General features: G+C 42.3%; 1 protein-coding gene across 8 annotated transcripts in view; it reads left to right on the top strand.

Moving 5' to 3' along the window:
• Window positions 1–12,693, top strand: part of ENOX1 (ecto-NOX disulfide-thiol exchanger 1) — a 344,181-nt gene that overhangs the window by 300,099 nt on the left and 31,389 nt on the right. The gene's annotated exons all lie outside the window — the stretch shown is intronic.

Here is a 12,693-nt window from a genome sequence, read left to right as displayed (position 1 = left end):
GGTAAATGAAACGAGATGCTCACTAAAGAAGAGAAAGAAGGAAGAAAGTTGGTGTTTGCCTAAAACATACTCAGTTGCCCCTCAAAATATATCAAGGTTGGCTTTTTCTTTGCCAGGACCAGAGAAAGCTCTAAATGTCCTTTTTAAAATTACTTTCATTGAAATACAGCTGAATTACAATGTTGTGTTAATTACCGGTCTACAGCTAAGTGGCTCAGTTATACATATATATATATATATGTATATATATATATATATATACACACACACACACACATATACACACATTCTTTTTTGTTTAATTTTTTATTTTTTTAATTATTAAAGTATAATGCATTTACAGAAGACTTGGAAAATACAGAACAAAGTTACATATAGTTCCACTATATATTACAATTATTCTTTAAGTAGATAAATGAGTTTTAGTTGGAGTTTCAATAGCAAACTCTCAAAAATTAATAGAATGGATGGGCAGAGAAGTAGAAGGATACATATGTACACGTTCTTTTTCATACTCTTCCACTGTGGTTTATCACAGGACATTGAATATAGCTCCCTGCGCTCGACACCAGGACCTTGTTGTTTGTCCATTCTATATCTACCAGGTTGCATCTGCTTAACCCAAACCCCCAATCCATCAGCATATACAAAAGTAGCACTCAGTTTCATAAGGAAGTGTTCCTGATGGTGATGTGTTGGTAGCATGCCTGGGACCCCACCTTGGAAGCCCATATATTTGAGGCTGTCCCCAAAGTCATCAGATCCCGAGAAGGAGAAGCCAGCAGCCTCGCTCCCTGATGCCCAGCGCTGACTCCAGCCGCACGTCGGCACTGACCCCGGTGTCAGGTTCCAAGGTTAGCCGGGCTCCCCCACGGCGTGGTTCAGAGTGAGGAATGAGGCTGTGGTCCATGTGAGACAAACCGTTCTTCCGTAGTTCGGTATCTGGCAGGAGTAGCATGTGGTTGCATTTTCTAAATACCGCAGGCACTCACCTCAAAATGACAGGTACCTCGGGTCCTGGAGAATCTGGCACGGGAGGAATGAAACTCAAAAGACAATCCAGACTTCATCCATCACATATAGATTTTTCAACTACAGGGTTATTGAATATGACATCAACTTAGAGATACTCCAAGGAAAACCAATTATTTTTTTTTTCTGTGATGATATACAGCCATGCATGAGTTTCATAAGACATGCTGGAGCCCAAAATGAACCCATATGTAGTTGGCAACTGGATTTTTCTTTTACTGGAAAATGTGTCAGACTCTTGACAAAGTTGTGATTTCTCCCACAGTGCTTTTAGGGTATGACTGGAGTACATAATTAATGATCAATAGTAAATGCTCCCTCTTTAAGTCTGAATAATATAGACCACTTGGCAGTTAAAAAAAAAATGGGAATGGTGTCCATTTTCTTTACTTCTTTCCTGTCAGTATAGATTGCTGCTGCTTTTATGTTCTACTTGGAGAACACAGTTCATTTACAATATCAGCTACATAATTACTGTATAGTTAGCTAGCTAGATTTTATATATATATATATATATATATATATATACACACACACACTTAAGTCGTTCAGTCATGTCCAACTCTTTGGGACCCTGTGGACTGTAGCCTGCTAGGTTTCTCTATCCATGGAATTCTCCAGGCCAGAATACTGGAGTGGGTTGCCATTTCCTCCTCCAGAGGATCTTTCTGACCCAGGGATTGAACCCAGGTCCCCTGCATTGCAGGCAGATTCTTTACCATTTGAGCCACCAGGGAAGCCCCTATATACACACACACAGTATTTATTTTACATATATAAATTTGTTTTGCAGCATTTATATTACACATACACACACAGATCTTCCTCAGTTTATGACGGGGTTACATGCCAATAAACTCATCTTAAGTTGAAAATATCTAAGTCAAAAATGGATTTAATACACCTAACTTCCCTGGTGGCTCCGACAGTAAAGAATCTGCCTGCAATGCATGAGACCCAGGTTCCATCCCTGAGTCAGGAAGATCCACTGGAGAAGGGAATGGCTACCCATTGCAGTATTCTTGCCCGGAGAATTCCATGGACAGAGGAGCCTGGCAGACTATAGTCGATGGGATTGCAAAGAGTCGGATACAAACTGAGTGCCCAACACTTTCACTTTTCTTTCACTCGCCAAACGTCATAGCTTAGCCCAGCCTACCTCAGACACTTACATGAGCTAACAGACAGGCAACCATCTAACACAAAGTCCACTTACAATCAAGTGCTGAATATCTCATGTAGTTTGTTGACTACAGTACTGAAACTTGAAGACAGAGCTGGCTGTGGGCTCCAGGGTAGTTCTCAGCGTTGGTTGTTTCCCTCACGATCGCGTGGCTGACTGGGAGCCGCGGCTCGATAGCGCTGTCCGGCATCACGGGAGGGTGTCGTGGCACTAGCTGAGGAAAAGTCAAAATTCAAACTATGGTTCTTACTAAACGCACACTGCTCTCACACCATCACAAAGTCAAAAAATCGTTAAGTGGAACCATTGTAAGTTGGGGACTGTCTATATAGACACGCACACCACACCCCATTTTTTTCAGTCAGCCACCTCTAAAGTTTAAAAATGCTTTACACAATGTAGGTGAACGGGAGGAAATGGGAGGGCTACATTTAAAACATGTCAACTCTACTGAGGTCTCTCAGGGAAAAAAAAAAACTTAAAAATGAGTAAACTCAAGTGTGTTTAGAAGAATAAATTTTGTAAATCAGGATCTTCGATAAAAATTAGATACAACCAACTCCAAATTTTCCAGAACTTTTCCTTCACTTTTGATCTTTCAATCTGGTCTCTCATATTAGCATTTGCAGTTCAGGGCTGAGCAAAAAAAAAAAAAAAGGATGTGAAACTCATTTTGAATCAATATATGAGACTGTTTAACCAGAAGTAAGATTGGAGATTTACAGTTTGATTAAATTTAGGAGTTTAATTTTCCCTTCATTTCTCCATTACCTCTCCACCTCGGTATTTTATTTAACTTTATTTAATGGAAGTTTGATTACAGATGTGACTTCCCGCCCAAACCCTACCCCAAAATACCTAGGAACTTAACACCATTTTGTAGTCAGAGAGTAATCATCCAAAAAAATGGCAGAGTAGAGAGAAGTTCCTTTTTCCTTTTTTTGGTTTCTTTTTATTATATTTTTGGCCACACCACCTGGCATGTGGGATCCCAACCAGGGATCGAATTTCCACTCCCTATGTTAGAAGCGCAGAATGGTAACCACTGGACCACCAGGGAAGTTCCAGAGAAAGAGTTTCTAAGATTGGCTAAATGGATCTTGCAGTTGCCCCCTGAATTAAATGTGCCTCTCTGCTAGTTGAGTTTGGCCATTCATATTTTGTGGAAACCCAAATACTGGGACCATAAAGAGCTTTCCCGCAGCTTCTGGAATCCAGATAAGGACTGTGATAGAGACAGAACAACAGACTATGGGTTCAAAACTGCTTTGGAGCAAGCTAGAGAGAGGGGAGGTTCCAGTTCTTTTCTGAAGAACACTTGTAGGCAGAATGATTCTGGGAGTCCCTTGGACTTGTGATACATCTGGAGGGGTCAGCAATACTCTGGAATTTCCTTGGAATCTGCCCTTGGAATAACTAAACCCATATATAGGATACAGTATGCCTGCTCTAAGTCACTCTAAAAGGCTAGGAGCACAGCAGAAAATCTCCCTTGTATTAGAAATGCTTATTAACAAAACGTTCATCATATCTAGGTGTCTATAGTATATGCTGCATGCAAATATATTCAGTTAAAACCCTCTTGGGACACACAAACTTTATATAAAAATGCAAAGTGGAACAAGTCTTGATTACCTGGAAGAGAGGAATGAGAGATAAGCTACTCAAATGAATTTTATCTACAGAAAACTTAAAACTGAGGCTGGCACTTCCTAAACAATGAGCAATCCTAGTTTGTGACTTTAATTTGTAACATGAGTTTATCTGGGCCAAAGTGTGTATTCTTTCTAGACATTCTCATGACAATTTTATAAAAGTGGTGTCTTTAAGGTATATAGATTATGTGTATATTAAAGAATATCAGTGGGATTTCATCTGTAACACTACTTGGATCTTTGCAGATTTCCATCCCGAGTCCCTTGGGAGTTCCACCATTCTGCCAAACTTTCTGCTTCACAATTAATGGGCATTGAGTGCTACGTTCCAACTCAATCAAACAAGCTAGGCCCTTGGAAAGCACTTTAGTATTTTGATTGCTGGAATCAATCAATTCTTGACAGGTTGGCAAATAATTGAACCTAATAGAATTACATTTTTATGGAAGTTTGGGAGAGTAGCATTTTATATCTCAAAACTATCTAGTAACCACACATTAGGTCAGCTTGACACTGCCCAGTGTCTATGCCAGAACTCCTGGTTCATTTCACATGTGCCGTACATGTTGGATTTGGAATGCGTTGAATTCATGTGGGCGAGAATGAGTCAATAGTTTTGGTTTAGAACCAAAGCTTTGGAGCTATGTTCAGTTGGAAACCCCTGGCTATTGCTAGGAAGGAGAATGGATCAACATTTTTTATTGATAAGCAGATAGCTCTGAGGAGATGTTGACAGTCTAACTCTACATCACTCCATCTTCTCTTGTTTTTTAATTAAATCTAACACAATAGATTTCCATTCCCAGCAGCCTTGATCGGCACCTCATCAGTGCTAGTCATCATTGTAAATCCCATCCAAATATAGCCCAAACCTCCTCAACAACTCTGTTTATGAAGTTGCTGTTCAAAACTTCTCCATACCCTTGAGAACCATCTTCGCATTCTTAATGATCAGGCAGGCTTCTTTATATATCACTGTGGCCCCTCTGTAGGTCATGACACACACATTATGTGTAACCAAGATGACTATTCACATCAAGCTCCACCCCTCCTACCATGACCAGCAATTCCATCGCTCTCACTATTTAACCCACCTGCTCACAGCCAGTCTGCATCTGAATTGGAATGTTCCCCCTAACACATGGGTATTAGAAAGCAGATGAAGGAACTATAGATAAAAACACTAAAAGAAGGTTGAGTGGCAACTTTTTGGTGTTTTCAGTGAAAAGAGTTAAGGCTTTATTTAGGCTGCATCTGAGAAAAAGTAATCTAGGGAGTGTGTTCTTGTCTGAAAGCTACTGACCATAAAGAGTGAGTCATTGACCTAAATCTTGTTTCCATGACACAAATGTCCATATCAATAAACCAACAAACTTTTGTCAAGAGCCTTCGTAAAAATTACCAGGCTTCATTGTAGAAAAGGGCTTCCCTGGTGGCTCAGACGGTAAAGAATCTGCCTGCAATGCAGGAGACCTGGGTTCGATCCCTAGGTTGGGAAGATCCCCTGGAGAAGGAAATGGCAACCCACTTCAGGATTCTTGCCTGAAAAATTCCATGGACAGAGGAGTCTAATGGGCTACAGTCCATGGGATCACAAAGAGACACAACTGAGCGACTAATACTTTTTACTGTGGAAAAGAATCATCTGAGCAGCCTGTTTAATAGGCAGAGTCTTTGTCCTCATGCACAGAGGTTCAGTTTATTGTGAGACTAACATCCAAGATGATACTGAAGCAGGCACGTCTAGGTCTGTTTCAGGAACTAGTGGCCTACCATGTGCCAAGACATGTGTTAGCTGATGGTGCTCATAAGACGATCTCTCCCCTTGAGAACTTTATAGACTAACGAGAAAGAAAGTAGTCAGTGACAATGAAAGTCAAATCAGAAACACAGCGAAGGAGCGACTTCTGCTGCAGACGCCTTTTGGGATGAAAGGACAATTGAGGGCATCCTACAGGATGGAGAGAGTTCCTCTGGATAGATGGGGCGTTTCCAAGGCCAGTTCAGATACAAGAAACAACTTACTGAAAGACCCAAGTGCAGTCTCAGCAGTTTAGTTAAAAACAAGACAGGAAGACATATATACCATCGATGCTATATATAAAACAGATAACTAATGAGAATTTACTGTACAGTGTGAGAAGTGTTAGTCGCTCAATCGTGTCCAACTCTTGTTGGACAGCTCCACCCCTGTGGGTGACCCTGTGGACTGCATCCCACCAGGCTCCTCTGTCCGTGGAATTCTTCAGGCAAGAATACTGGAGTGGGTTGCCATTCCCTTCTCCAGGGGATCTTCCCAACCCCAGGGATCAAACCCGGGTCTCCTGCGTTGCAGTCAGATTCTTGACTGTCGGAGCCACATCTGCAATGATATCGTATAGCCGAAGAAATGCTACTTAATGCGCTTTGGTGACCTGAATGGAAAGGAAGTCCAAAAAGGAGGGAATGCATGTATACGTGGAGCTGAATCATTTTGCTGTACAGCAGAAACACAACATTGTAAAGCGACCATACTCCAATAAAAATTAATTTTGAAATTAAGGGAGAAAGACACATTTTTAAAAAGCTGTACAAGATCCGGTATTATAATCCACAAATAAGTGGGAAAACCTACTTTTTGGACAATTAAAGGCTTTTAAAATCCTAGGGCACTGAGAAACATTAGACCAAACCACATAAGTGTTGGATCGGTCTTCTGCCACCCACTCCGAGTCTTGCCTCTCTCCATGGCTCATAAATGCTTTGTCACTCTGCAGCCGCCCACAGGCAACTGTCCCCAGTGGCTTAGGGGGAGACCCAGATTTCACATAACCCCTCCCTGTAGACTATCCAGACTCCTGGTTAGGCCTCTGTTGATTTCCAGCAAGATATGACTGTGTCTAAGGACAGCTATTCTTCTGCAGAGCTAAGCTTTCTGGAGACAGATCTAAAAGAACATTGCAGCAATTTATGTCAAAGAGTGTCCTGCCTCTGTTTTCCTCTAGTTTTATAGTACCCAGTCTTACATTTAGTCTTTAATCCATCTTGAGTTTATTTTTGTGTATGATGTTGGAGAATGTTCTAATTTCATTCTTTGACAAGTAGGTGTTCCAGTTTTCCCAGCATCACTTGTTAAAGAGACTGTCTTTATTCCATTGTATATTCTTGTCTCTTTTGTTGCAGATTAGTTGGCCGTGAGTGTGTGGGTTTCTTTCTGGGCTTTCTGTTCTGTCCCATTGATCTGTATGTTTTTGTTTTGGTGCCAGGATCAATACAATTTTAAAAAATAGGATTCCATAAGAGAAAAAGAAATCCATATATTACGCTGAGGTATGTTCCCTCTGTGCCCACTTTCTAGAGTTTTTATCACCAATGGATGCTGAGTTTTATCAAAAGCTTTTTCCTGGATCTATCGAGATGATCATATGGTTTGTAGTCTTTGTTAATGTGGTATATCACATTGATTGATTTTCAGATACTGAAATCTCCTTGCACCCCTGGGATTAATCCCATTTGATCATGGTGTATGATATTTTTAATGTATTGTTAGAGTTGGTTTGCTAGTATTTTGTTGAGAATTTTTGTATCTATGTTCATGAGTGATATTGGCCTGTAGTTTTCTTATCTTGTAGTTATCTGGTTTTGGTATCAGACTGATTGTGACATCATAGAATGAGTTTGGAAGTGTTGGGTCCTCTGCAGTTTTTTTTTTAATAGTTTCGGAAGGCTAACTGTTAACTCTTCTCTAAATGGTAGAATTCACCTGTGAAGCCGTCTGGCCTGGACTTTTGTTTGCTGGGAGTTTAATTCTGACTCAATTACAGTACTGGTAGTTGATCTGTTAACATTTTCTATTTCTCCCTGGTTCAGTCTTGGGAGATTGTACTTTTAGTTCTAAGAATTTTTCCATTTCTTCTAGGTTTTCCGTTTTATTGGTACATATAGCTGCTCATAGTAGTCTCTTATGATCCTTTGTGTTTATGTAGTGAAGACTGTAACTTTTCCTTTCTCATATCTTTTTTTATTGACTTGCACCCTCTTTTTTTCTTGGTGAGTCTGGCTCATGGTTTATCAGTTTTATCTTTTCAAAGAGCCAGCTTTTAGTTTCATTGATCTTTTCTGTTGCTGTTGTTTTTATTTATTTCTAAATAAATAAATATTGTTTTTATTTAAAACAATATTAAAACAACAAATAAAAGTTGTTTTTATCTATTTCATTTATTTATGCTCTGATCTTTATGATTTCTTTCCTTCTAACTTTGGGTTTTGTTTGTTATTCTTGCTCTAGTTGCTTTAGGTGTAAGTTTAGGGTTATTTGAGATTTTTTTGTTTCCTGAAGTAAGCTTGTATCACTATAAAATTCCCTCTTAGAACTGCTTTTGCTGCATCCCATAGGTTTTGGAGCATCGTGTTTTCATTTTCATTTGTCTCCAGGTATCTTTTTAAATTTCTTCCGTGATTTCTTCAGTGATCCAGTGGTTGTTGCAAACACTTCTAATTGGTCTGCCAGGTTCCTTTTTGTCTGTTTGCTGTACAGCCACGTGAATGAAGTTTTTAAAACATGATTCAGTTCACATCATGTCCCTGCTTAGAACCTTCCATTAGTTTCCTGCTATACTCGATGGACATGGGTTTGGGTAGACTCCGGGAGTTGGTGATGGACAGAGAGGCCTGGCATGCTGCAATTCATGGGGTCGCAAAGAGTCGGACACGACTGGGCAACTGAACTGAACTGATACTTAGAGCTCAGTCCAGCCTCCTTAAGCTGGGGGCCCTGTGTGATCTGGCGCCCCCACCTGCCTCTGAATGCACGCTGTGTCGCTCCCCAGCCACGCTTGTTCCTGCCACCTCATTTCCACCTCAGGCCCTTTGCACTTGCTGTTGCCTCTCCCTGAGTCATCTTCCCCCAGGCTCACCGAGGCTGGCTCCTCCTCATCTGACCCTCAGGCAAGTTCACCTTCATTGACCTCCTATGTAAAGCAGCCCTCCACCGAGCTTGGGGCCACTCCCAGTTCTATCCTATTACCTGTTTTGTTTTCTGCACTGTGTTCACCATCTGCAGGTATCTCCTTTTTTTTTTCTTCTAATTTGATTTTTGGCTGTGCTGGGTCTCTGTTGCTACACGTGACCAGTTGCAGCAGAGCTCCTCTCTAGTGGAGGTGCACAGGCTCCTCACTGTGCTGGCTCCTCTTGTTGCCGAGCACGGGCTCTGGGGCGCAGGGGCTTCAGTAGTCATGGCTCATGGGCTTAGCTGGTCCGAGGCACGTGGCATCTTTCCAGACCAGGGATTGAACTCACGTCCCTTGCACTGGCAGGCAGATTCCCAAGCACTGGACCACCAAGGAAGTCGTCTTTTTATTTTTAATCTGTGTTGATCATCTGTGTTGCTTACCTAGAAAATTAGTTCTCCAAGAGCAGGCACCTTGTCTGTCTGTGCAATGCGACACTCCCTAGGACTTGGTACCCAAATGCTGCTAAGGAAATGAATCCGTATAAATCTAATTGAAATGCTGCTCCCTTGGTCTTAGTGAGGTCTGAAATCAAGAATGGGCTAGATGACTTCGATGGGAAAAGCTGAAAATGTCTTAACGTGCCTATTTAAATGGGTCTTCCTAGTGAGGGATTTGCCACAAGGTATATAGAGCTGGCTTGTGTTCCTTTATAAACTAGGCCCTGAGCTGTGCTGAAAATCCAAGAGTACTGACAGCCTCCTCTGTTCCTTATTTTCTTAAATTAGCTACTTACAGTTGTATTTTCCACTGTTGGGAAACCCAGTCTTAAACATGGAGACCTTGCTTCTCCATGGATCAAACCAAGACCAGCTGTTGAATCCATCCCTTTGGAGATCCATCAGTTCAGTAATGGCTGAGTTCTCCACCCTCAGTTTCTTGTGTTCCTTTTACCAAGCCTTTATGGTCTTTATGGTCTTCCAGAGAACCATAAATAGTTTCCATTTCTGGGTTTATAGCTTAGATTTTGAGTTATACCTATCATTTTTTTTTCCAGTCTCAGGAAATCTCCCAGTTCCTTTAAAGGAGGGCTTCCCAGGTGATGGTAGTGGTAAAGAACCCACCTGCCAATGCAGAAGACATAAGAGACACGGGTACTATCCCTGGGTGAGGAAGATCCCCATGGCAATCCACTCAAGTATTCTTGCCTGGAGAATCCCCATGGACAGAGGAGCCCGGTGGGCTACAGTCCATAGGGTCACAAAGAGTCAGACATGACTAAAGCAATTTAGCAAGAAGCTTTAGTTGATTATTTAGAAAACTTCCCTAAAATGAACTGATCCAGAACTAGGGCCTGGAAACTACATTTTCTCAGATGGCATGACATGCTTCTGTCGATGCTGCTGGGATGGGCAGGGGAGGGGGGAGGGGGAGGGGCTGCAGTACTTGCCAGAGATGATGACTCTGTTTCCCACTTCTACTGCATCTCTAGCAATACCGAATAACTTGGTTGCCATCCATAGGAAAAGCTTGGAGAACCTTTTTTTAACTTCCTGCTTTGGCCCCACAGGTATCTAGTGACAACTGCTTAAACTTTTATAACGAAAAGCTAATGGCTTGTTAATATCAGCTACCACTAAGATGGTTCTAAATACTCTCCTAGAGAAAAAGACTCATGTCTGGATTAGGGTTTCTAATCTGACTTTAGAGAGATATCTAGAAATCACATGAGCATTTTCCCCTTAGCTTTATGAGCAAAATAGTTTCAGTAAGAAGTTTCTGCACCCAAAATATCCAGGTTACTCTCTTGAATCCGTAATAGCATGAGTAAAGGGCAGGAATCACTGATGAATAGTACTTCAAAGTTACCTGGTTTTGAGAAAGTATGATATCATTGGTGAGTACTGATACCAATTTTTAAGGTTCTTATTTCTCCTCATTTATCAATAACAGAACAGTAGAAATGTTAAAGAAGTATACTAGCTATTCTCAGTTCTAGAGGATAAATTCGTTTAGTGTACATTTGATGCTGGGACAGATAGAGGGCAAGAGGAGAAGGGGACGACAGAGGATGAGATGGTTGGAGGGCATCACCGACTCGATGGACTTGAGTTTGAGCAAGCTCCAGGAGACAGTGAAGGACAGGGAAGCCTGACGTGCTGCAGTTCACAGGGTCGCAAAGAGCCAGACGTGACTTAGCCACTGAACAACGTGTTTTTTTTTTAACTTATTTCTTTGGCTGCCCAGGTCTTTTAGTTTCAGCATATGAGATCTTCAGTCTTTGTGGTGGCTGAATCTAGTTCCCTGAGCAGGGATGGAACCCGGGCCCCCTGCATTGGGAGTTCGCAGTCTCAGCCACTGCACCACCAAGAAAGCCCCTCAACATACGTTTATTGTAACTGTATACTACATTCCTGCTGCTGAACCTGAACACACAAATACTGTCTAAGGGCAAAGTTCCTTGGGGGTAGAGACCCAAGATTAGGGGATGAGGGACCGTAAGCAGTGTGGAGTGCCAGCATCACAGAGGCAAGAAAAGCAGCCACTCCAGGTCCTCCCATCTCCGATATCCCTAAATTTCCTCCTTCATAACTTCACCTCTTTAGGCCAAGAGTTGTCAGTCATTCCCCCTGGGCCCCACCCCACTCTCTTCTAAACCATACTGTCCATCCTGTTGGGGGCATTTAACTTCATGGCACACCCCCAAGGGTATTCACGGGAGAAGCTGGGTTACCCAGGAGATGCTGATGATTCTTTGTCCTGTAGGAATATTAACATGAAAAATGTTGTTTTCTCTATTTGCTGGAGCCCCTGGGATACCTATAAGACTGCTCAAGCCCATCCACCATCCGAGATGCCCCCGCGTCCCATGGGAAGCTGACAGTCTTATCACCCAAAGGCTGCAGTGCCACACAGCTCCCCGTCTCAGCCCCAGCATCTCCCCTGTGCTCGGCTCCCAGCAAAGCCGGATCAGTCAGTCTGCTGCCTGAGTGGATGTCCAGCCAGGGAAAGGAATGCCCTTCCCCCTCTCGCAGGACGCCTGCAGTCTCTCCAGGCTTCTGTCTTGAGGTGCTTCCTTCCTCCCTGGGAGCGTCCCATTTGAGAGGAGAAGCAAAGAGCTTCTCACTAGGGATACCCACGCCTTCCCACAAAGCCAGCACTGGCTGCCCCTCCCTTCCCTGTCCTCCGCCTTTCCCCCTTACAGGGGGCAGGGGGCTCTCTGTGGAAAGCAGTGGACGTAGATTCCCTTGTCCTCAGCCTGGGACAGTGGAGAAGCCCTGCTCACCATCCTGAAATAGAAACAATTCCCCATGAGAATTCTGCTCCCTCTCTCCCACCTAAGGAATGCAAATGAAAGTTGTTTTTTTTAAAAAAAAAAAAAACTTCTAATTTACTTTCTAAGTAAATCATTCACAAGCTTCTATACTTTAACTCTTACTGGTAACAGAATTACTTACAGTGCCATCTCACCAGATTTGAGAATTTGAGGCGCAGGGAAATAGTTCAAACACAAACTAGCAAATGGAGCGGTAGGAGAGGGACCAAACAGTTCCACTTAAGTATATTAAAGATGGCCGTTTGCCATTAAAAAGAATGAGATAGTGCCATCTGCAGCAACATGGGTGGATCTAGAGATTGTCATACTAAAGGAAGTCAGTCAGACAGAAGGAGAAATATCATATGACATCCCTTATATGTGGCATCTAAAAAGGAATGATACAAATGAACTTACAACACAGAAAGAGACTCACATACTTAGAGAATGAACTTATGGTTGCCTGTACACACTGCTTTATGTAAAATGCATAATCAGCAAGGACCGCTGTAGAGCACATGGAACTCGGCTCAATATTATGTGGCAGCCTGGATGGGAGGGGAGTTAGGGGGAGAATGA

Source organism: Giraffa tippelskirchi, chromosome 12 (assembly GCF_054371585.1).
Source record: "Giraffa tippelskirchi isolate mGirTip1 chromosome 12, T2T-mGirTip1v1.2.pri, whole genome shotgun sequence".
In the NCBI taxonomy this organism is placed as follows: Eukaryota; Metazoa; Chordata; class Mammalia; order Artiodactyla; family Giraffidae; genus Giraffa; species Giraffa tippelskirchi.
The sequence above is the reverse complement of the archived record's forward strand: the minus strand, read 5'-3'. Positions and strand labels throughout refer to the sequence as shown.